The sequence below is a fragment of the Microcebus murinus genome, chromosome 2, assembly GCF_040939455.1.
Source record: "Microcebus murinus isolate Inina chromosome 2, M.murinus_Inina_mat1.0, whole genome shotgun sequence".
Lineage (NCBI taxonomy): Eukaryota > Metazoa > Chordata > Mammalia > Primates > Cheirogaleidae > Microcebus > Microcebus murinus.
In genome coordinates, this window is record NC_134105.1 from 90,730,451 (window position 1) to 90,755,817 (window position 25,367).

General features: G+C 40.8%; 1 protein-coding gene and 1 non-coding gene across 2 annotated transcripts in view; both read left to right on the top strand.

Moving 5' to 3' along the window:
• The window catches only part of CTTNBP2NL (CTTNBP2 N-terminal like), a 428,304-nt gene that overhangs the window by 199,399 nt on the left and 203,538 nt on the right, over window positions 1–25,367 (top strand). The gene's annotated exons all lie outside the window — the stretch shown is intronic.
• Window positions 18,086–18,189, top strand: LOC142869911 (small nucleolar RNA U13). Its single transcript, XR_012918456.1, has one exon. It is a non-coding gene; the product is annotated as a small nucleolar RNA U13 (small nucleolar RNA).

The window sequence follows — 25,367 nt, forward strand, 5'->3', positions numbered from 1 at the left end:
TGAACTGGCATGGCTGTATTCCAATAAAACTTTATTGACAAAAGCATGTGGCTAAAATTGGCCCAAGGGCCACAGTGTTCTGGCCCCTGTTGAAGAGTAGCAGCACGTCTCTAGAGAAAAGAGACTTGGGATGAAGAGTACTTGACAAACAGTAAGTGCTCAATAAATACTTGTGGGTTGATTTGGGGGCCATTTTGTCCATCTCCTTGAATCCACATAGTAGCACCAATAAATAGCCAGTTCTTCTTTGATTACAGTTTCACAGGAAAGCTGGTTCTACTCTTACCTAAATTGTCTGGTTTTGTGCCTAATTTACGTCAGAAAGGTTCCCTCCTATCTTGGCTCATCTGTGAACGGAGATTTTCTTTATTGAGAACTAATAGTCTGTGCATGAAACCTAAATCTGCCCCCTCCCCCTGCCTGGGACAATCAGTCGTCAAGAGACAAAGCCACTCTCCTCACACCACCTCTGCTCTGACAGCAAACTCTGTTTGACCAAAGGCTGGAAGGTCTGCTGCCCCCCACCCCCTTCCCCGAGTGACTGGGCTACATACTGTTGGAGAGAAACTCCGCAACTCCCCTGGGAGACACTCAGGAGTCCCTGATACTATATAGCAAAGAATGGCCGATGCTTTCTGGCATCCTTCCAGAGATGAGAAGGCCTACTTGGGTGGCGTAGGTCCCTTCAAAACAAGGCCTAAAAGCCTCGCAGCTTGGGAGGCAGCCAGGAGGGCTGCAGTGTCAGGCTCCTCGCCTCCTCTGCAGCTGTTGCCGCCAGGGCCCAGCCTGCAAGAGACAGAGAGAATGTATTTTGAGCTGATTTGTTTTCATCTGTATTTATTGGTTTGTGGGCATGGGGTGTCCGAGATGCCCATATGGTTTCCAACACAGGTCACAGCAAGGAAATCGATCTTGGGAATTGAAATGAAGCCAGAATCAAACAGCCAGCTCCATGGACCCTGTCATCTGAGCGCTTTGGGAAGGGCAGGAGACAGGAGAGAACTTGAGTCCTGACAACCACCCCTGTGGTTGTCTAAGCAGCTAAGCCGGTTCCTAATTAATTGGGGCTGCTGCTTTGGCCCCCTTGGTTTTCTCATTCTCCCTCCTACTTCTTTCTGGACCCATCCTCTGCCGTCCCACACCCCACACGGGCTCTTCCCAAGCCTAGTGGCTCCACATGGAGTCAAAACCATTGCTGCAATGGGGCCTTTCCACTCCTGGGCAGGCTTAGCAACAGAACAAAGTGAGGCTGACGGCTGCAGTGCAACATCTGTGGTTTCCACTGCCTGGGGCACCTCTGGCCCACCCCCTCGTCACTGTTTGGCATGTCCCCCACGACAAAGAGGACAGACCTACCCCCTCCCGCACTAGCCTCTCCTTCCCCACCTTCCACAATACAGACTCTCTAAGTCTCACTTGGCACTTTGCTATCCACCCTCTTACACCCTTCTCTAAAGATTCCAGATGTTGCCTCTCCGATTACAAAGCAAGCTCCTTAAGAGTAGGGCATATTGTGTCAGAATCATAACTGTGTCTAAAAATACTGAGGACAAAAACAATAACACTCCAGCCTCGGATCAGCAGTTCATGCTGTTCTGCCTGTGCGCTGTGGAGGACAGGGCTGTATTCGCTCCCACCGCACGGCCTTCGCCAGCACGGTGCCCCCCTGGGAAAGCCTGCCCCGCACCCCACCCTTCACACGCTGATGCCTTCACGCCAGTCAGGTCTCCGCTCAAACGCCATCTCCAGAGAGGTTTCCTCTTGCTGCTCAAGCTCAAGGAATCCCAGGGGTTTTCAATAAACGTTTGTTGAATGAATGATCCCTGCTTTGTAGGTGGGGAAACTGAGGCTCGCTGTGGTTAAAAATTACTTACCCATGGTCACAGAGGTAGGCACAAGCTGAGATCTTGTGGCACCAGAATATTAGAATGCCTATTATTTCTCCCATACTGCAAGTATACCTTAGCAATTGTAATTTATTATTCAGTATCTATCTACTCCAGGACTCTGGAAGCTTCATGAGGGCAGGGTCCATATCTGACAGGTTCATCCCCGTGTGGCTCTGCTGTCTGCTACAGGGCGTGGCATGTCAATATTGATTACACTAATGATATAAACTAATAGAGACCAGTCAATACATTGTCGTCTAGTTGGTTCTCGATAAGTATTTATTCATAGACAGAGAGCAGTGAGTTCAGGACATAGATAAAGAGGACATGACCCTTCATTTACTCTAGTCCTCTTTCTGCAAATAGGAAAACAGCCTTTTCCTACAATGTTCCCTGGCATGCAAGAGTGATGAGGATGCTAGGTGAATTTCTTTGAAAACCTGGAGCAAGAACAGGGAAACTGAACATCTAACATAAGCAGTTTTGTGCCAAGTTACAAATCTCGGCTAATTACAGCGCAGTACTATTCCTTTGGGGTCCTTCATCTGGCACAAATCATTTCACTAGGGAATCAGGGTCCGTGCTGTACCCCTTCCCAGCCCCGCCACTCCCAGGGGAGGGGGGCTTTGTTCTGGGCCAGAGGAGTAGGGAGCTGTTGGCTCATCTCATGGTAGAGAGTTTCATAGCTGGGAGCAGAAACAGCAATAAAGACAGAAGTTATGAGGCTACAGCCAGCAGGGAAATAGAATGAGAGGCTGCTAACATATCATATTCAGCTCTAGAAAATTCATAAGATTTGATCCATTTTCATGTCACATACTAATCTACTTTTTTCCTTCAGGTTAGATTCCCCTTCATTTCAGTCAACTACTTTTTTGCAATATCAAGTACCTTTGTCCACTTAGGCATGTTCTCTCTCTCTCCATCTCCCCCTCCTCTGCTTCCCATCGAGTCCTTCCCAGTTTTAGGAAGACAACGTAGCACAGTTAAGTGTGCAGGCTTCACAGGTCATGCTAATCTGGGGTTAAATCCCTGCTCTAACAATTATTAGCTAGTTGTCTGTAAGCAAGTTACCTAAACCTCCTTGAGTCTCGATTTTCTTATCTGCAAAATGGATATAATTCTCATAGGGGTGTCATAAGGAGGACTAAATAGTATGTATTGCCTGAAGAGCTTAGGATGACGCATGACAGGAAGAATTCAATAAGTAGTGGCCACGTTATTCCCATTACTAGTGTCATTTCTCCACCCCTAGCTCCCTCTATCTTTCCCTTTTCCTTTGAGCATGTCACATACACAGGGTAGCTTAATAAAATACCGATCACCTTATCATTCCAGTGTCTCAAGTTAGTTAAGATCCTTGATGAGGGCAGTCTCTAGGTATTTCAGATTTTGTCTCTCTCTTCTTCCTTCATTTCCTAAAATCTTTTTATCTTTGAGACATTTTACTTTCTCCATCTTTCCTGAAATACCTGCTGAGACAGTGGCTGTCAGCGTTACTTTGCAGTGATAAGCCCTGGAGTCTATTCAGACGTTTGGCTAAGACAGCCAGGATATCTGCCACGCCGAGCCGCCCTCACTCTGCCCGCCATGTTTAATTCATGTGTGTTGCAGACCATTGAAAGGGGCTCAATGAGCTGTGAAGATCAGGACGTGAGCCATACAGATTGTACATTATTGAATTAAGATGCTAACTGTGGAGACTAAGCAACGCCAAGGAGAGAACAGTGAAAGCCTTAATGGTTTGTAACAAAGGGAAACGGGGTGGATCAAGTCAGTAGCAAATTGAAAAGATGCATGACTTCAAGGAAAGGGCCATTTTTCAAACTAGAGTCATCCCCAATTTCTCCCTCTCCCTCACTCTCTATAATTCAATCCGTCACTGATACCTGTCGGTTCCACACTCAAATAAATCTCAAGTGTCCAAGATCCCACTGCCACCACCCAAGGTCAAGCCCTTGTCTTCTCTCTCTCTCTCTCTCTCTCTCTCTCTCTCTCTTTCTCTCTCTCTCTTACAATGGACTCACTTGTCTCTTTGGTTCTATCCTAACCTTTCTATTACCCATTCTCTATCCAGCAACCTTTCTAAAATATAAACCAAATCATGTCACTCTTCTGTTTAAAATCTTCCATTGGCTTTCTATTGCTCTTATTAAAAAAAAAATCCAAACTTGTTATCATGGTTTAGAGCTTTTCGTGGCCATTCTCCTCCCCGTCCACACTCCCCCTTGCTCACCCTCCTCTGGCCAGTCTCGTCTCCTTTCTGTTGCTCCAACGTGCGAAGCTCATCCCCACCTCGAAGCTCTGGCACTTGTTGTTCTCTGTGCCTATGATTCTCACGGCCAGTGCCTTCTTGCCCTCCAGGTCTTGGCACACAGCAGCCTTCTTGGGCCCCCCTCAACATAGCCTATACTCCATCTCATCCTCCTGCTTATTCTCTCAACAACTTTGCTTATTTTGGTTTACTTCTTTCTGTCGGCTCCATGAGGGCAGAGACCATTTCTCTCTCATTTGTGCTGTATCCCTTGCATTTTACAGTGCAAGTTATCTAGTACTTGATCAATAAACATTGTTGAAAGACTAAATGAGTGAATTTATCACAGGAAGTTCCATTCCAGGATTTGATCTTTCATTGGCCAATTACGGACTAAAATCACTTTTCACACTCCTTCACTTTTTTTTGGTTCTAAACTGCAAACCTAGAGCTATCAAGATTATTGAATGTATTAGTTTGCAATCCCACCAACAATACACAAGTGTTCCTCTCTCTCTGCATCCACACAAACATAACGCGAAGACACAGGCAAGTTGATCCTCAACAAAACAAAGAGAACAGCAAAACTTTTACATTAGGGGAAATAAACCATTCCTTCCTTCAGTGAATATTCACTGATTGCCTATGAGATGCCAGATACTGATGGGGCACCCATAATGCCCTGGCAGTTAGCTCAGCCCTTGAGTGGAGCTTAGAGTCTGTAAGAGGCAAACAGCAAACATATAAATCTATAATTATATCCTGGGCTAAGTGCTTTGAAGAGCACTTGTTGGGAGTAACAATGTTGAGAGGAACAATGTTGAGAGTGACAATGGGGAAGACAAGGTGGTCAGGAAACGCCTCTCTGAGAAGACAGAACATCTAAGTTGCAACCCAAGGATGGTGAGGGAAGTGTGAAAGGGAGGTGGCCCAAGGGAAAGGCCCCCAGCTGACCTGTATCTTAAAGTAGCAGTGCACAGCTTTGGTTGGTATGTCTCCGTGGATGAGGGCAAGCGAGGTCCCTTACAACAGGGACCATGCATGGCACTCTTTGCCACTCTCTCACACTCTCCTTTTAGCTAAATATTTAGGGAAATGGAATTTTTAAAAGTGAATTCTCTTTCCACAGATATGACTTTTGTACCACAGCTGTGGGTATCCTGGACTCAGAAGGAATACCAGACAGGTTCCTTCTTTGTCCCAACAATTTTGTTTCATGTCTTTATTATGTGTCTTTGGCTTCTTGAAGGATTGAAGCTGATCTGAAAAATCTCAGCACATCAACCTTTCCCTAGGTGGCATGGATTTTTCTCTCTCATCTCCAGAGAGGAAACCACTTACCTCCTCTGATTCTCCTGAGTGGTTGATAGCAGCACATTAGAGCAACACTTAGGCATTTATGGCATGAGTTTCTGGGCACACTTATTTAGGGAAAACACCTAAATTATTTAATAGTCCCTAACTCCTGCCAACTCATTATACAAGTCTGAGCCTGCGGGCCAGATGAGAAAGGAAGAACAAATAAAACATCAGTGCCCTGCTGGAGCCCCAGGACACTAATTCTGCTTCCGGACAAGATCTTTGTTAAACAGCCACTCTGTGCCAGGAGGGCCCCCATCAGTCATGCCCACAATGAGGATAACCAGGGCTTCCCCTTTTGGGTCTAGAGGACTCTAAGAAGAACAATGGATAAAACACTGGACTAGGAGTCTGCACACAGGATTGTAGCTCTGCTCATTGGCTACTAGAATTTGTCCCTACCCTACTGTGTGGCTGTGGACAAGTCTCATTGCCTTCCTGAACCTGAAAACCCCCTTTCTCTGGTAAAGTCAAGTCATCAAAGTACATCAGGAGCTTTCTAATGTATTTTTTAGCCACATAACCCTGGCTGCAGAGAAAATTTATATGGAGGCTCAATACAGAAAGTAGGTAAAGTAGAGCCATTTGTCCTTTGTCCCTGGGGGACAGGAGGGACCAGAAGGAGCTCCTTGAAACACCGCTTGAAACCACTGAGTTAGAAGCCACCATGATCTTTGATTCTAAAGGATCCAGAGGCTGCTTTGTTGCATGCTGTGGACAGAATTGTGTCCCCCATTCATGTCTTAAGGCCCTAATCCCCAGTGTGGCTGTATTTGGAAATAGGGGTTTTAGTAGGATATGGTTAAATGAGGTCATAAGGGTAGCGTACTAATCCAATAGGATCGGTGGCCTTATAAGAAGAGGAAGAGAGAGGCATGCACCGAGGAAAGGCCATGTGAAGACACAGCAAGAAGGAAGCCGTCAGCAAGCCAGGGAGAGAGCCCTCCTCAGGAACTGAGTAAGCTAGCCCCTTGATCTTGGATTTCTCAGACTCCAGAACTGTGAGAATAAACTTCTATTGTTTAAGCCACCCAGTCTACGGTATTTTGTTATGGCAGCCTGAACAAATAGTATACTTTAGCTGTGGATCCAGCAGCCTCTTAGTCCAAGGATGAGAGTGGCCATCATAACTTACAGTGTGACCCCTTTAATGCCCATAAATCAGTGCCCGAGTTTGAAGACAAAGGCATGTCCACTTCTTCCCCAGGGCTTCCCCATCTACTCCAGCTCCCATACATATCTTTCCTGCCTGAACTCTTCCTGCCTCCATGATTTGTTTGATTATCTCTTAATTGAATGAGGAAAATCAGCCTAACTTAAAATCATACAGGCAGGCAGTTAGGTCTTTCCAGTGTTCCCTCCTAACTCTTATTTTATTCCTCTGTCCAGAAATCCTTGCTAACCTCCCAGCAGGTATCAAATGAAGATGAAAATATCGCCTGCCCCGTTCTTGCCTTCCATAGCCTCTCTGTGGGTACTCTAGGCTGTGGACCACTCAGGGGGTCCCTCCACACTCCCTGTGTTTTTCTGCTTCCATACTTTATTTACTCTGTTTTTTCATCTGGGAGGCTGCTTCTACCACCTCTAACTGTTTAAGTTCTTCCCCCTCATCAAAGCCTAGCTCAGATGCCATCTTCTCCATAAAAGCTTCTTGAAATCTCTAGTCAGAAATATTATCACCCCTTCTGCACCTTCGTTGCCACTGACTATGCCGATCATGGCTCCTAACACCCATCCTCCTCTATAGCCATCTGATAACTTCCTAAATCTCCCTCTAAGTTATAAATGTCTTGAGAACAAGAACCATGTCTTATTCATCTTTTAATCTTATATAGTAACTGGCATAGTGCCTTGTAATTAGAAGGTGCACAATAAATAATGGTTAAATGAATGAATGGATGGATGGATAAATGAATTTGAGAATAACTGTATCCGATTAGGTAGGGAACAACTTAAGTATAGACAGAGACTTTAATATGCCTATGCATAAAAGAAGAAGTATGAAACCGGAATATGAGTTTGGGGGCAGATGTCAGAGATGAAAGCTACAGCAACTCATAATTCATTCAACAGCTATGTGTTTGTTAAACACTAACAATAAGCCAGGAACTGCTATGCTGCTGGTAAGCAAAACAGACAAGAGTCTTGCCTTCTTGGAATTCACAATGTAGAGAAAGAAAACAGATATGAAGTAGCCACTTGAATGTTCTACTAAATAATTATTATAATAAGTAGCTTGTTATATAAAGGAAAAGAAGAAGTTGCTCTGAGGAAGAATGGGATAGAGATATAATTTAGATTGAGGGATCAGGGAAGGGCTCTTCAAAGATGAAAATTAACTAAAGTTATAACCTGAAGCGTGAGTAGGGGTCAGCTAGGCTTACAGACAGACAAGGTCCCAAGACAGGAAACTGATGCCTGCAAGAAACTGCAAAGCCCGCAGGACCCAGCTGTAGAGGCAGGAGGACTGGTAGGAGAGGAGAACAGTGGGTAGGGGAGGACCCCAGGGGAGGAGTCTCAGTTTCTTCTAAGCACAATGGAGAGTCACTGAAGGATTTCAGCAGGGAGGGAACATTATCTTCTCCTCAATTTGGTTGCCTCAGAGAGCAAAGATTGGACTGGCTACAGGGAAGGGGATGTCTGTTTCTTCATCCCTTCACTGAAAGGCTGAAACTAGAAGATCTCTCGGGTCCCCCCAATACAGGCAATGTGGGATGTAGTCACTGCTCTGTTCCAGGCCTGCTGTGGTACCAGCTGGCTAGAAGTGGAACCTCCAGTATTTACCTGGCTGCTCAGAGCCTCCCTCATTTGTACACTGTTCTGACTTCTCTTAAACACCTTTTGGCACTTACCTATTTATAAATCTGTCATTCCCACTCCTGATTCCACCCCATAGACTATAGCTCCTAAAAAGGAACTTGCCTTAAAGATTCAATTTTTATCTCTACTGCCTGTCTCAATAAACATTTGCTGAATGAAAGAATAAATGATGTGACAATTTTATGAATGAATGAATGAATGATACAACAGTTATATACCAAATTACTTTGAGAACAATTATTTGATTGGAGCAAGAATAACTGAAGTGCACATAAAGAGTTTATCTATATATACATATAATACTAAAAATGGGTTATAGTCCATAGATAGTATCACACTTTAAGAGACTGCGTTCTTGCACTTTACTTGCCTATTTATCTCCACACCCTGGAGGAAAATAATTTTCATAATAAATTCACTCTGATACCTCTATGGAGAGTGAGGTCTCCACTACCAACCCTATGCCTCCCTCTTCTAGACCCCAGGAGAGAATGAGTCAAAAGCTGATTTTACTGGGCAGATTTCAGGCCACTAACTGGCCCTCTCTTCTCTGCTTCCTGTCTCAGGAGCAGTAACTGAGGCACTTCCCACCCAAGCCTGAAGACCAGCTGCAGAGAGATCCTCCCTGGACTCGAGCACAAGATGCATGCTCTCATCAACTTTACTCAAAATCTCTGTAGGGAGGTATCAAGCCCAAGCCCACCCAATAACGGAGTGGCTCATGGTTTGCAATTTGCCATGTATGCATAGAGCCAACTCGGGAACATCAAGGGAGAATACGTGGCTAAGGCAAAGCAAGATTTGGCTATTTCTGGATCCTCTTGGTCAGAGAAATTCCCATTCCTCTGGAGGCATGAAGAGAAAATACCCTGAGTCAGAGTATATTAGTGTTCTGTGGGGGTCAGAGAGGTGAGCTGAGGAAATGAGAATGTCTTGGAAATTGTTTAGTTACAAGAAACAGAAAGTCACCTCAACTAACTTAAGAAGAGAGGCATTTGTCGTAAAGACACAGGACAATTCAGAGAACCAAATCGGATCATAGGGAAAGCAGACGATAGATGACACAGAGATGAGGAGTTAGTGAAAGGTTAAGGAAGTAGAGATAGCAACTGAGGATGGTTCTCTGAGAAAGTTCAGCAATAAAGTAGAGCTATAAGCCAGTCACCCAAGGGAGTATTGGGGAAGACAAGGTTCCCGGAACATAAATTGAGGGATAGGAGTCATAGGAGGAGCAAGGAAGGAAAGGAAAGATGAGATAATTGATGCACAGTAGATGCTCGGTAAATGCTTGCAAATTAATTGGAACCACCTGGGCTGAGGAGAAATAAAGTTGAATATCGCTCAAGGGACACTGCGTATATTTTTATCTCTGTCCTACATGGTAGGCGGCTACTCTGATTCCTCAAGTGCTGCAGTGGGGGCACAAGCCATTACCCTCTGAGAAAATCCGCAGCCCCCTAAGGCTACAGCCAGGGGAAAAGGGAGACTGCCACAGCTCTCAAAGCCAAGGTAGTGAGACTCTGATGGCAGCTGCCATTGTTTCCCACATATTGTGAGACCAAATGGATTGAAGAGCCCAGAAAGTAGGCAGGGATAGCCAAGACCACATTTCTAAATTGACAGCGTGAATCATTATCAGCCAAATACAGTCCCCACGGAAGTTGGTCTTAAAGCGAACTCTTGCTTCTGGATCAGGACAATAGGAGGTCGAGAGAAAGGGCCAGTGGTTCAACCTCATTATACTGGCCATCAAACAGTAGTTAAGAGAGGTAAGCTGGGTAAATGAGATGTCTGAGAGAGATTTGGGTTGCAAAGAACAGATGATCACTCAAGCTAATCTGAATAAAATGGAATTTATTTCAAGGATCCAGAGGAAGCTCATAGAACAAAATCGTTTAAAAAATAATCCAATGATCCTTAGAGGAAATGGGAGTTGACATGCTCCCTTTCTTTCTCTTTCTCCCTCAATCTTCTTTTCACCTCAAGATGCATGTCTTTCACATCTTCCACACTGTCATCATCATATTTCTCCCTCCCCAGACCAGTTTCTGTGCTCATGATCCCACTTTTATGTGGCCCATCATGAATGCCCTGAAATTGTGGCCTCACCCCCCGTTGATGGAACCTCATAGCAAAGCTCCCCCAAATTAACGGGTTGGTCTGTGTGTTCCCATTTGATAGTCCTTGCAAAGAGCCATTTATTGCTCAGCCAGGGCCAGGAATCTACACTAGTATAATCAGGTATTAAGAGATGAAGGCACATAATAATTAGAGCCACCCCTTCCAGGCTGTGGATGGGCAGGTTTTCCGAGAATGAGGTGGCATGGGAGGAAATGATTGAGAGAGTTAGCTCAGAGGGTCTGGCTGAATGCCACACTCTGGGCTGAACCTGATTTACCAAGCATTATGGGAAAAGCTGGCTCTAGTCTCTCATCTTCTTTTGCTCAAATTGGGAAAACTATTTGCTCGAATTGGGAGCAAGGGGAAGAAAATGTCGAGAGATCCATCTATTAGATTTCTACACTTCCCTGTGGCTTCACGGCCCCTGCCCTGCTCCCATTGCCACATCTCACCTGGCCCAAGGTGTGAACTAGCCAACCCCCTCTGTGACTGGGCAGGAACCATGAAGGAACTCATCGCATAACCCATTGGGAAAAGGTGGTGGCCTCAACGTGTCTATCTCTATATTGGACCGATGCAAACTTGTTCTCTCCCTTCCAGACAGCTCCATTGCCACCTCCTTTGTGAGGCTCTCTGCACTCCCCTAGGGAGAGAGGGCTACAACCCTGTGCTCCCGTTGACCTCTTTTCACAGCTTCACTAAGCTACATGGTCATCATCGGTCATACTCTCATTTTCCAGACTGTGAATCCCAGGGGAAGCATCTTCACCTTCATTACTGAGCCCCCAGCCCACAGCATGACACATGTCGAGCATTTGATCAATGCTCGGTGAGTAAATAGCCCAGCAGTGGCCACTCTGGATCCACCTAACAGTCTTTCTCGGTTTGGTGCTCCTAGAGACCCGTCAGGGTATGATTTGGGGTGGTTCTCAGTGACTAAAGATATTCCCAGATACCCTAGAGTTGGGAATAGGAAAAGATGGAAGATGTATGGCTAGAAAAAGAATAGGCTAACTGTCTCCATACATCTGAAGACCTTTCGTCTAGAATTAAGATAAAACCTCCAATAAATGACCACGAGGAAAAAATAGAATCAACGGCAAAAACTCTAGGGAAAGAGATTCCAGTTCAGCATAATATTCTGAGAGGTATTGACGTCCCAAGATGGATGAGGTTGGCTGCCGAGGTGGTAGGCAACCTGTCACAGGGATGCTGAAGGACAGCACAATCCTGAAATGGCTCATTGGACTAGATATTTGATTAGCATCATTTAAAGTCAACAGTTAATCTATGTTTATTGTTAAAAAAAAAAAAGTTTAACTGTAAATGAAAAAAAAAAAACTGCTCTTAATTTCACAACTCAGAGTTAATCAGTGCTAACATGTCAGGTTTCAGTCATCCCTTAGTATCTGTGGGGAATTGGTTTCAGGACCCTCTGTGGATATGAAAATCCACAGATGCTCATGTCCCTTTTATAAAATTGTGTAGTATTTTTGGACAACCCACACACATCCTCCCCATATACTTTAAATCATCTCTAGGTTACTTATAATAGCTAATACGATGTAAATTTTATATAAATAGTATTTGTATTGTTGAGAAAATAATGAGAAGAAAAAGTCTGCACATGTTCAATGCAGATGCAACCATCCTTTTTTTTCCCTGAATATTTTCAATCCTCAGTTAGTTAAGTCTATAGACGCAGAATGCATGGATACAGATGGCTGGCTGTACATACAGTCTTTTCCCTAGTATTGGCACTTAAAATCTATATTTGTTTACAAATATAAATTGTTTCACTCATAATTTATTGTATAATTGAATCTTTGAGTCTTCTTCAAAGCCTACATTCCCTTAAGACATCTATGCAAGGCCATTCATGTTTACTTAAACTCTTCTTGGAGATATTTATTCATTAGAGGCCTAGTAATATAATACCCAATCATATTTATGTATTAATTACTGATGACTCACCATGATATAGTCAGGCACAGTGAAAAGAGCACTGGATTAACGGTCAAGAGATCTGGGTTCTAGTCCTCAGGTCAGATATTTACTGGTTGTGCAACCTCTCTAAGCCTCAGTTTACCCAACTGTAAAATGAAGAGTTTGGATGAAGTGCTCCAAAGGGTTCTCTTGGAGGTTATTACTTCATTAGTATATGAGCAAAATGCTCTGATAGTCAATTTGTGGGCTACAGAGTGTTAAAAATGGAATTTGTTTTCTAGCAGCTTACACTTTCATCGAGGACTTACATACACGAAACAGCTGAGTAACAATTTAAGACCATCATTGATGCAAGTGCCAAAAATAGTGGTAGAAGTAATGTCCACTGCAGAAACTGAGGTCTATATCACCCCTAGCACTGATGATGTCAAGTTCATTACATACTATGAGGAAACACTTCTACAGAGGATATTGTGTTGTACCACCTACATTTCACTTTCTGGAGAGAGACACTCATTCCCCTAACTGCCAGTAATATTGACTATAGATAATTTATACCTGCATACTTCTCCAGAAATTTCTCTTGGCCAAAGGGAGCTTCCTTGACTAAGGTTATGCCACCTTCCTGACAGTAGCCCACGCTCGATAACCAGTCTACCTGAGGTTTGGCCCCCTTGTCTGAATACTACAGAACTGTGAAGGGCCATTTCCACTCCAGAGATCCCAATAGGATTGGCTGGGATCTCTCTTCCCACTGCATTACAGTTCAAATTTTCCCTGTGCCAAATCCTGCTTCTCTCAGATGGTGTTCCGCAGTGCACACCCCAATAAACCTCCTGCATGAAAATCTCCACCAAAAATATGATTCCAGGGAACTTGATCTATGAAAACGTCCTCTTATTTGTCCTAAAATGTTATAAAAACAAACTACAAACCCACAGGTCCAAGCAGACAAGTCAGTCCTAAGCAGGGGATACATGAAGAAATCCACATCAAAGAACATCATAATTATGAAACTGTTGGAAACTGGTGATAGACATAACATTTTAAATTAAGCCAAAGGGGGGAAGAGTGGGAGAGGTTACATACATAGGGAGGAACAAAATTAAGAATTTCAACACATTTCCCCTCGGAAACAATGCAAGTCAGAAGATGGCGGAGTCGCATCTTTAAAGAACTGAAAGAAAAAAACCTGTCAGTCTAGAGTTCCATACAGAGTTAAAATATCTTTTAACAAAAGGAGGTAAAATAAAGGTGTTTCAGGTATACAAAAACTGAGGTAATTTATCACCAGCAGAGTAGCACTGTAAGAAATGTGAAGAAACATTCAGATAGAAAAAAGAAAAAAACACAAGATGCAAATTAGGATCTACACAATGGAGTGGAAAGCACTGGAAATGGTAAGTATGAGAATGAATATAGAAGATGTTTTTTCTTATTTTTAAATCTCTTTAAAAGATAAATGACTGTTTAAAGTAAAAATATCAACAACACACTTTGGGGGTTTATAAGATACGTAAAAGTCAAATGTGTAAGCACAAAAACACAAAGACCAGGAGGCAAAATTAAAAATAGAACTGTATACTGTTGTACAGTTCTTATACTATATATAATGTCATAATAGTATTAGAAAGTGGGCTGTGTTAAGTTAAAAATATATTCTAGAAACCCTAGCACAACCACTGAAAAACGAAAGCAAAAGGAAAACAATAGATAAGGCAATAAAGAAGATAAAATGAAATCATTTAAAAGTATGTAATTAATTTTTAAAAGTCAGTAAAATACAAATAAAGCTGGGGTGGAGGAACAAGAACAAATGGGTCAAATAGAAAACAAATACCACAGTGGCAAACTAAAGCCCAACCACACTGATGATCACCTTGAATGTAAACAGTTTAGATACAGGAATTAAAAGGCAGAGTTGTCAGAGTGAATTAAAATATCTAATGTTAAGAGAAGAAAAACCAAACAAACCTAGAATTCTGTGTTCTGCAAAGAAAAACTGAGAAAATTTGTCAACAGTATACATGCCTTGCAAGAAATGTCAAAAGAGATTCTTCAGAGAGAAGGAGAAGTATATAGGTCAGAAACTTGGACCCACATAAAGAAAGAAAGAGCATAAGAGAAAGAATAAATAGAGATAAAATAAACTATTTTGCTTACTCCTATCTAATCTAATAGATAACTGCTAGCTCAAAATAATGATAGCAACAATGCATTGGATGATTATAGTTCATGGATATGTAAAATGAATAGCAGCAATGACATAAGGAATAAAAGGGAGCAATAGGAAGTACCCCATTATAATATGTATTTACACTGTCTCTGAAGTCATATAATATCACTTAAAAGTGGACTCAGGGTAGTGTAAATATATATTGCAAATTCTGGAACAATTACTTCAAAACATTTTTTTAAATTTAATTTTATTTTTTCCAGCATATTGTGGGGGTACAAATGTTAAGGTTACATATAGTGCCCTTGCCCCTCTCCTCCCTCGAGTCAGAGCTTCGAGCGTGTCCATACTCTAGTTGGTGCGCATCGCATTCATTATGTGCGTATATACCCATCCCCTCCCCCGACATCTGCCCGACACCCGATAAATCTTATTCTTATATGTCCATTTAGGTGTTGATCAGTTAATACCGATTTGCTGGTGAGTACATGTGGTGCTTATTTTTCCATTCTTGGGATACTTCACTTAGTAGAATGGGTTCCAGCTCTAGCCAGGAAAATACAAGAGGTGCTATATCACCATTGTTTCTTACAGCTGAATAGTACTCCATGGTGTACATATACCACATTTTATTAATCCACTCATGTATTGATGGGCACTTAGGTTGTTTCCACATCTTTGCAATTGTGAATTGTGTGCTATAGACATTCAAGTGCAGGTGTCTTTTTCATAGAGTGACTTTTGTTCTTTTGGGTAGATGCCCAGTAATGGGATTGCTGGGTCAAATGGTAGATCAACTTGTATCGCTGTAAGGTATCTCCATATTGCTTTCCACAGAGGCTGAACTAGTTTGCAGTCCCACCAGCAGTGTAGGAGTGTTCCTCTCTCTCCGCATCCACCCCAACATTTATTGTTTTGAGATTTGTTAATAAGGGCCATTCTCACTAGAGATAAGTGATATCTCATTGTGGTTTTGATTTGCATTTCCCTGATAATTAGAGATGTTGAGCATTTTTTCATATGTTTGTTGGCCATTATGCTGTCTTCTTTTGGAAAGTTTCTGTTCATATCCTTTGCCCATTTTTTGATAGGGTTGTTTAGAACTTAGGAAAATCAGCAAGGAAAAAACAAAAAAACATTTTTTTTTTTTTTTTGAGACAGAGTCTCACTTTGTTGCCCAGGCTAGAGTGAGTGCCATGGCGTCAGCCTGGCTCACAGCAACCTCAATCTCCTGGGCTCAGCGATCCTTCTGCCTCAGCCTCCCGAGTAGCTGGGACTACAGGCATGCACCACCATGCCTGGCTAATTTTTTGTATATATATTTTTAGTTGGTCAATTAATTTCTTTCTATTTTTGGTAGAGACGGGGTCTCGCTCAGGCTGGTTTCGAACTCCTGACCTTGAGCGATCCGCCCGCCTCGGCCTCCCAAAGTGCTAGGATTACAGGCGTGAGCCACCGCGCCCGGCCTAAAAAAAACATTTTTTAAAGAAATATAACTGATATGCTAACAGAAGAGAGAAAATGGAACCATACAAAATGCTTAATCAAAACCAGAGAAGCCTCTATAAAAACAGTGGAAGTTTTTTAAAAAAATAAAGTACAATGAATAGAAAACAGTTACAAATTTGGTAGATATTACTGTAACAATAATTATTTTAAATTTGAATGGTCTAAATATACCAATTAAAAGACAGAGACATCAAAGTGGATTTTTAAAAATCAAGACCAAACTATAAGTTGTCTGTAAGAAATCCTGTACATATCGGGACACATATGAATTAAAAGGAAAGAAAGAGAAACAGGGAAGAAGAGGGAGAAAGAATTAATGTTTAGTGGGTATAGAGTTTCAGTTTTGCAAGATGAAAAAGTTCTAGAAATTTGTTGCACAATGTAAATATACTTACCACTACTGAACTATACACATAAAAATGGCTAAGATGGTAAATTTAATGTTAAGTGTTTTTACCATAATAAAAAAAGTAAAGGGATAGAGAAATATATAACATACTAACAATAATTAAAGGAAAGCAAGAGTAGCTATATTAATTTCAAATTTCAAAGCAGGAGTAGCCATATTAATTTCTACCTTCATTTTGAAGGTAGACTTCAAAGCAAGGAAAATTATCAGGGATAAAGAAATCAACTAACCAAGAGCACATAACAATAATACATATTTATGCACTTAATAACAGAGCTCTAAAATGTACAAAGCAGAAACAAAACTTCAGGAAGAAATTGACAAATCCACAATTGTGGTCAGAGATTTCACACTGCTCTCTAAATAATTGATAAAACCAATAAACAGAAAATAAATTTACAGAAGACATGAACAACACTATCAACAACTTGATCTGGCATTTTTAAAATACTCTATCCAACAGCAGGAAACATATGCTTTTCAAGTGCATACACTAAATATTTACCAAGATAGACCATATTCTAGACCATAAAACAAGTATCAATAAATTTAAAAGAATTAAAATCATCCACAGGATGTTCTCTGACCACAATGGAATTAAAGCAGATATCAATACCAGAAGAATATATAAAAAAGACACACTATTTGGAAACCAAGCAATTTCCTTTTAAATAACCCATGGGCCAAAAAATAAATTGCAAGGGAAATCAGAAAATATTTTGACTGGGAAAAAAAAAAAAAAGAAAATACAGCATATCAAAATTTCTTCTTTTTAAGTTAAAGCTAAAGCATGGCTTACAGGATAATTTATAGCATTGAAACCTTATATTAGAAAAATAGAAAGGTTTAAAATCAATAACTAAGCTTCCCCCTTAATAGACTTGAAAATAAAAGCAAACCCAAAGCAAAAGGAAGTAATAATAAAGATAAGGGCAGAAATCAATGACATAGAAAATGGGAAAAGTAATGGAGAAAAACAATGAAACCAGACCTATTTCTTTAAAAATATCAATAAAAGTGATAATCTTCTAGACAAACTGATCAGGAGAGAGAGAAAGAGAGCAAATTACTAATATCATCACGAGTAAGAGAAGGGGCATAACTATAGATCTTACCGACATTAAAAGGAGATTAGCAAATACTATAAACACTTTATGCCAATAAATATAACAGATAAAATGGGCAAATTCCTTTAAAGATACAAACTATGAAAATTCATTCAAGAAAAAATAGCTTGAATAGCCCTGTATTTATGAAGGAAATTTGAGTTTGTAGTTAAAACCTTCCTATAAAGAAAACTCTGGGTCTAAACAGCTTTACTAAAGAATTCTACCCAAAATTAAGAAATATATATATATGTTTTCTACATAGATTCTTCCACAAAATAAAATTTGAGGGAGTGCTCTGAGCTCATTCTATTATTCCAGCATTACCCTGATCCCCAAACCAGATGGTTATTCTAAGATGACTAATCTATAAACTAATTTCCACCATAAATATAAATACAAAAATCCTTAACAAAATGTAAGCAAATTGAATCCAACAATGTATAAAAAGGCTAATACATCATGACCAAGTGATATTTATCTTTAGAATGCAAGATCCATTTAACAAAAAATCAAAGTGTGATGGTTGGGTTTTCATACTCATGTGTAAGATGTGCTTCCTTCAAACCTTGTTACATCAGTGCATTACCCATCTGACATGGGAAAAAAATGAAAAACAAAATCAGTGTAGTAACCATATTAATAGTCTAAAAGAAAAATCAGGCAGGCACAGTGGCTCATGCCTATAATCCCAGCACTTCAGGAGGCTGAGCAGGAGGATCACTTGAGGCCAGGAATTTGAGACCAGTCAAGGAAATATATAGTGAGATCCTGTCTTTACAAAAATAATTTTTAAAAAATTAGCCAGGCACGATGGCATGTGTGTGTGGTCCCAGCTACTTGGGAGGCTGAGGTGGAAGGATAGCGTGAGCCCAGGAGTTGGAGGTTACAGTGAACTATGATCGTGCCGCTGCACTCCAGCCTAGGCATCAGAGCAAGACCTTGTTTCAAAAATTAAAGAAAAATAAAAAAAGAAAAATCATATTATCATCTCAATAGTTACAGAAATTTCATTTGCCTAATTTCAAAACACCCATTCATGATAAAAAAAAAAACAAGACAAAACAAAATGCTCAGCAAACTTAGAAGGAAATCTGATAAAGGGCATCAGTGGGAACTCCAGCTAGTGTAATAGTAAATGGTGAAAAAATGGAATGTTTTTCTCAGGAACAAGATCAGAAACAAGGGAAGGATTTCTGCTCTCCCTACTCCTATTCAACATTGTGCTGGAGGTACTAGCCAGGTGCAATTAGGCTAAATAAATAGCATCCAGACTGGAAAAGAAGAAATACAATTTTTATTCTAAAATTTATTTTCTGTAATTTCATAAGCAGATGACATTTGAGTATGGACTTAAGGAGAATGAGGCTCGGGTCTCAACCTCTCTTGATTCTTGGTACTGAACTGCCTCCAGCCCAGACAAAGGGAGCTGTCCCTGCGGCATGCTGGAAGAACAGGTAAGGTTTGGTGCCAAAGCCTCATGGTGATGAAACTGGGGCATTGACCTGGCTTCGCCCTCTGTACACATTGCCTTAAGGAACACTCCAGAGTTGTCAGTGGTTGACGCAGACAGCCAAGAACTCAGAAACCTGGGTCCCGGTCATCTCTTCCTTAATCTTTCTCTTACCAACAGTCAATGATGTTTTTTAGTCAGTGACAGACCACATTCATATATGATGACGTTCCCATTGGATTAAAATGAAGCTGAAAAATTCCTATCTCCTAGTGATGTTGTAGCCATCATAACTGCATAGCACAATGACTTTATTTTTTTCTGAATTTACTATAGCCTAAGTGTGCAGGGTTTATAAAGTCTACAGTAGTGTATGGTAATGTCCTAGGCCTTCACATTCAGTCACCACTCATTCAGTGACTCACCCAGAGCAACTTTCAGGCCTGCAAGCATCATTCATGGTAAGTATCTTATACATGTGTACCATTTTTAGTTTTTTATACTGTATTTTTACTGTGCCTTTTCTATGTTTAGAAACACAAATACTTACCATTGTGTTACAGTTGTCTTCAGTACAGTAACATGTGTAAGTTTGTAGCCTAAGAGCAATAGGCTATACCATATAGCCTAGGCGTGTAGTAGACCGTGCCATGTGGGTTTGTGTAAGTACAGTCTATGATATCTGTACAATGATGAAGTTGTATAACGATGCATTTCTCAAAACATACCCTCATCACTAAGAGATCCATGACTATATATGGTGATTACTCCACAGAGGCGGAATGGGCCACCTCTCCCCACCTGTAATTTGGTTCCAAATGTCAAGACCGATGTTGCCCTATACCCACATGTCAAGAGTGTGTGAAAATGTTTATTGCTCAAATATAAGGTTCTCTGGGAAGAGCAGGATAGACTTCCAAGTAGGATCAAACATGGCTTGAGAGAGAGCAACAAGGGACATCTGAGTTGGAGTTTATGGTGATCATGGAGTGGGGCTGTGTTCGGGGCCTGGGCTTGCATGGTCTGAACTGAACACTGGTCCCAAAGCAGGAAGCACCCTGGCTTTCTTAAAAGCCCACCCACATGGAAGAAGAAGGAGAAAAGGAGGGTGGGCTACAAAGCTGTCAGCAGTCAGACATCAAAAATGGAGCCAGCCTGTTTATTACACCCACACCACGATTAATTCCTTCAAAGAGCTGCCTCCCCAGATCTCTGCCTCGGTGTGAGGAGCAGCTCCCTAAGGCCCCACTCCAGCAACATCTGTCTTGGGAAGAGCAGGCTGCTAAGGTGGGAGAATCACTCCCACGCAGGAAACAGCCGTGTGCGTGCAGGTGACAGGGCCTAATGAGCTAGCAGAGAATATCTAAATTGCTAAACAAGATAGTATATGTACTACTGTGTTTATCACTAAGCATTTGCAGTAAAAATCAAAGTGATGCCATTATGTGCTCCCCAGTGGCATGTACTTGGAAACGCTCCTTTCTTTTAGCCCAAATTGATTTGGGGTTGTATATAATTCTCTCTTTCAAACAGCAATTGAAAATCTGAATGGTGGGGGACTGAGCAGAGGAACAGGGAGGAGCTTCAAGCAAGGGCAGGAAAGAATCTGCTCAGCCACCTGGGAGAGGGTTGTGGCAGCCTCATCCGTCTCCACTGTCCTATGGCAGGGACCCTCTGCAGTATGGTGTAGAGGAAAGCACCTTGGCTTTGAAGCCAACTGACAAATGTTAACTCTGGCTCAGTAACTTAATATGTGACCTTAGGAAATTTATTTTCTTATAACCTCACTTTTACCAACTATAAATTAGGGATAACAATACCTACCACAATAAGATTGTCCTAAGAGATAAATTAGAAAATTTATGGAAGTTTCTAGTGTAATATGTGCCACGTATACAATAGGCACTCAGCAAATGTTAGTGCATTTCTTCCACCACATACATCCTTAGGACAACCACCAATAACAAAAAATTGTTTAACAGATAGCCATGTTTCTTATCTCTCCATTCTTCTGTCCCTGGTGCATAAATTGCTCTCCAAAATTACCAAAAAGGATCTTATCTGCACTCTAAAACCTCCAGAGACCTCACCGCCTCCTCGGCACAGTCCATCTTCCAGGCATGCTAACAGAAAGCTTCCCTTAAACCAAACTGGACTCTGGCTTGCCACGGCACAGCACCTCCCAAACTGTGTTGATAGAAAAGTATTCAGGAGGGTGTCAGCAGTTAAGCAGAAAATAAAATGAAGCCTTTGGTTTCCATTTCTGACACCATTTCGGACCAGATATCTTGAAGAACCATTGAGGCACAAAGAACCCAAGAAGGCTGTGTGAAATATTTTCAAATATGTTTTTAAACACATAGAGCATAGTGGAGGCAACACGATAACAAGGAAAATCCTCATAAGCCACTTAAGACACAAAAGATCAACTTGATGTTGGAGAGGTGAGTGCTGAGCAGCCAATTGCCCTGAAGACACCTGCTCATCGTTGGCAACCTGGAATTTCCTTTTCAATGGGTTTTTCCTGGAGGAAAAAGAGCCTGGGGTCTATAGAAAGGTGGAAGTGAATCCAAGACCCTTGCATGAATCTGAGACCACAAAAGCTCAGTGAAAGGAAGAACTAGAGGAAAGAACTCCACAAAGGGAGTCAGGAGGGAATTTGCCTGCCTTAGTCTCGGGACTGAAGAAAGGAAGAGACACCAACTTGGGTAGATTATGCGTGGAATTCATACATCTGAAAAGTTTTTAAAAATCCAGTAATAGGTTAAAGAGATCTCAATTTGCTCATAATCCCAAAATGAGTAGAGCAAATGCAAATTCTATCTAGAGAATTTGGCACCTTAGACTCAGGTTCAGAGAATTTTCACAGCTAAGTTCCAATGAGCATTATTAATTCACAATCTAAAAGCATAAGTTAGATAATATGCATTCTTTTAATATATTCATGAAAGATTGATGAAAATTTATCTTATACATAACCATAAAGCAAGCCTCAAAAATTCAGAAAATTGGTACATACAAACAGGGTTCTTTAGGCACAACAAAATTAAGTTATAAATCAATGCAAAAAGATACATTTTTAAATCTTCAAATAAATTTTAAAACTCATGATAGTCTTTCCAAAAATATCAAACTTAAATCTGACCAAGCTTCTCTATGCATCTACCAATTTCCTGGAAATACAAAAACAGAGAAACGTGTTAAATTATACCATGAAGATGCAATGATCAAAATCCAGACTGTGGAAAACTCTATAGGACAAACTACTCAGCTTCTTAAACATATAAATTTATAAATTTGGGGGGCAGGGGAAGGAGTAATGGAGGAGAAAATATAAATAAAAAAGAAATTTAAAGACATTCAGTTAGTACAAATGTATGGATTCCATTTGGATCCTAATCCATACAAACCATTGAAAGGGTGAGAAGACATTAAAAGAAAGTTAGATATTCAAGTATTTACTGAATATTAATGATATGAGAAATTATTATATGATGTATGGGATTTGCTTCAAAATAAAGTGGGGCTAAAGTGGAGAGCTTTAGTGGAGGGTTAAAGTGGAGAGCATGTAAGCAGAACAAGACTGTCTATGAGTTGATAATCGCTGAGTGGCCGATAGAAGCATGGGAGCCCATTAAATTATTCTATTTTTGTATATGTTCAAAATTATCAGTAATAAAATGTTTAAAAGAAACTAACGAATTCAGCATAAGAATGAACATTACAGGCCAAGCACTTTGATTTACTCATGATTTACTTATGATTTACTCATCTTTCTCAGCCCACACCTGCTCTTTAATACTGTTCTATACTACTGGAAGTAGTATAGTAGTAAGACTGAAAGTCTTCAAAATGCATTTCTCAGTTTCCATTGTCAGCTGCCTTCCTTTTTTATTCCATTAATGGGAATTTGAAGTTACTGTTAGAAGATCAGAGTGAATAAAGAGGGAGGTTTCCTACTTTTGGCTCCAACAGTGTGGCAGTTGCTGGTTGTTGTAGCGACGGCAAAGATAGGGAGAGCCCAAACTCCTGAAGCATGGGTGAAGGCAACATCTTTTCTGTGGCTCCAACCCTGGTCAAGACAGCACCTTTTTTGTGGGCCCAGAACTGAGTGAGAGAGTTTCTCCACTAGCACAGCAGCAGGTGCTCCTAATGGGCTCCAATTTAGAGGCAGCAGCAGCTTCTAATCTTTAGGTATCACTCCTTTTTCCTCTTTACTCTTCCAGCACCTTTTCTGCTCCTCTTTGCCCCTTCAGCCCTTCCAAAATATGCATATCCAATTCCCTTTATTAAATTCTCTTTATTCAAAATACCTACAGTGAGTTCTGTATTCCCGACTAGACCCTGACTGATAACAGTACTTGGAGTCAGGATTACCTGCAGAAAGGGAAACTCAAGAATGGAATTCTGGGACTGGGTTGCTGACCTGTTTGAGTATGAGTGAAACGATAATCTCACTACACATGGAAAATGGGACACTGTAAATCCATGCCTTGCAATGCCATCACAGTTCCTCAGATCATCACTTGTGGTTGCTTGGAATGTAGGGCCAGGCTTTGGAAGGCCAAGTGGCTACTTAACTGTTATGACGATGACTATAAAGACTGGGGTAGTCTAGCTATCTCTGACAACACAGGAGAGTTTACACAAAGAAAATGATAAATTCAAAGATTTGAACTTTCAGCATAATGCGTGGTCAGGAAACTGGGGAGTGTTTGTGGCAGCACTACAATCATCCCTGAATTGTTGTAGCCACAAGACTGATATGGCTGAAATTGAGATTCCAAATGTTACCGTGTGTGGTGTGGAGTTACAATATAAGTTTAATTCATAGCTTCATCAATTCTCCTATGTGAAAATTAGGACTTGACTAGGAAGTAGAAACCTGAGACTTTGAATGGAGACAGTTTGGTAGATTTGGAAGAATCTAAGAAACTAAATCCTCCAAATCCTCCAAGCTTCCCTTGCTAACAGGAGCAATTACTTTTTCCCCTTTCAAGAAATCTAGTCAACCCTTGCTATGAGAACCTCCCCTGAGACAGTGCCTTTCAAGGGATTGCCATACTCCTCAAGACTCACCCCAATATACACCTATTACTTCTACTTTCATAACTAGAATTAGATCTCAGTAAAAGTCTCATGCAAAGGACATAGGTTATATACGCCAAAAGAATTGCATTTTTCTGCTTGTTTATTTTACTAGAAATCCGGGAAATATGTGTAGGAGTGGATTCCTAGAAGGATGTACATAGCCTTGGATAAGGCAGAATTTATTAATATATGTACACTTTCCTGAGATTCTATATTTAGCTTTAGTAGTTAGAAATGGCTCTGACAGTTTGCTTGATTGACTGAAATTTGAACTAAAAAATGGTCTGTAATAAATGAAATTGATATGCCCAAATTCCATGGCATAAAGTACAGAGAGAAATTGAGTTGAACTCTCAGGGTGGCAGCATTCAATAGTATTGCGTCTAAAACCCACAGTGAATCCCACTGTGGGTCCTGCTGGTCTTCCTTGATTCTAGCCCTTTCCCTACAGCCTTCCTGTAGGTACAATATTTTCAATGATACCTTTACCCCAAATTCTTTTTCTATTGAAGTTAGCCTAGGTTGCCTATAACAAAGAAACATGAATTGTATTATTTGTATTTTTATCTTTCAGCTAAAAGGCTATTTAGTAACCTACATTGTATTAACTTTAATTTCAATGATAATCTGTTTCTCAGGTCATGCAAGGGAAAAAGACAGGGAGAATAGTGGTGGGGAATAACAAATCAGGGAAATGCAGATTAAAACCAGAATGAGATATTTGTTCACACCCACTCAGTTGTAAAAAATAGAAATTCTGAAAAAACAAGCATTGGTTGTATGTGAACAGAGGTGGAAGTATAGACTGGTGCAACCACTTTGGAAAATAGTTTGTAACAGAGTTGGCTATGTGTGCAACTCATTGTGATATGACCCAGCAATATCTACTTTAAGAAATAGATCATAGAAAAACTCTTGCTTGTACACGCAGGAGTAAGTACAATGCTCACAACAGCATTATTGGTGATAACAAAAAGAGAAAAATGGAAGTACTCCAAATGTTCTATAGGAAATGGATAAATAGCTTGTGATGCATTCATACAATTGAATATTGAACAGCTATAAAAATGAATTAATTATAGAACACATCAACATAGATGAATCTCACCAACATAATGTTTAATGAAAAAAGGCAACTCACAGAAGATTATGAAGAGAATGATTCCAGATTGGTAGAATATATAAAAGAGAGGAAACCAAACAATTTTCAGTTTGAGGATACACAAGCGGTAG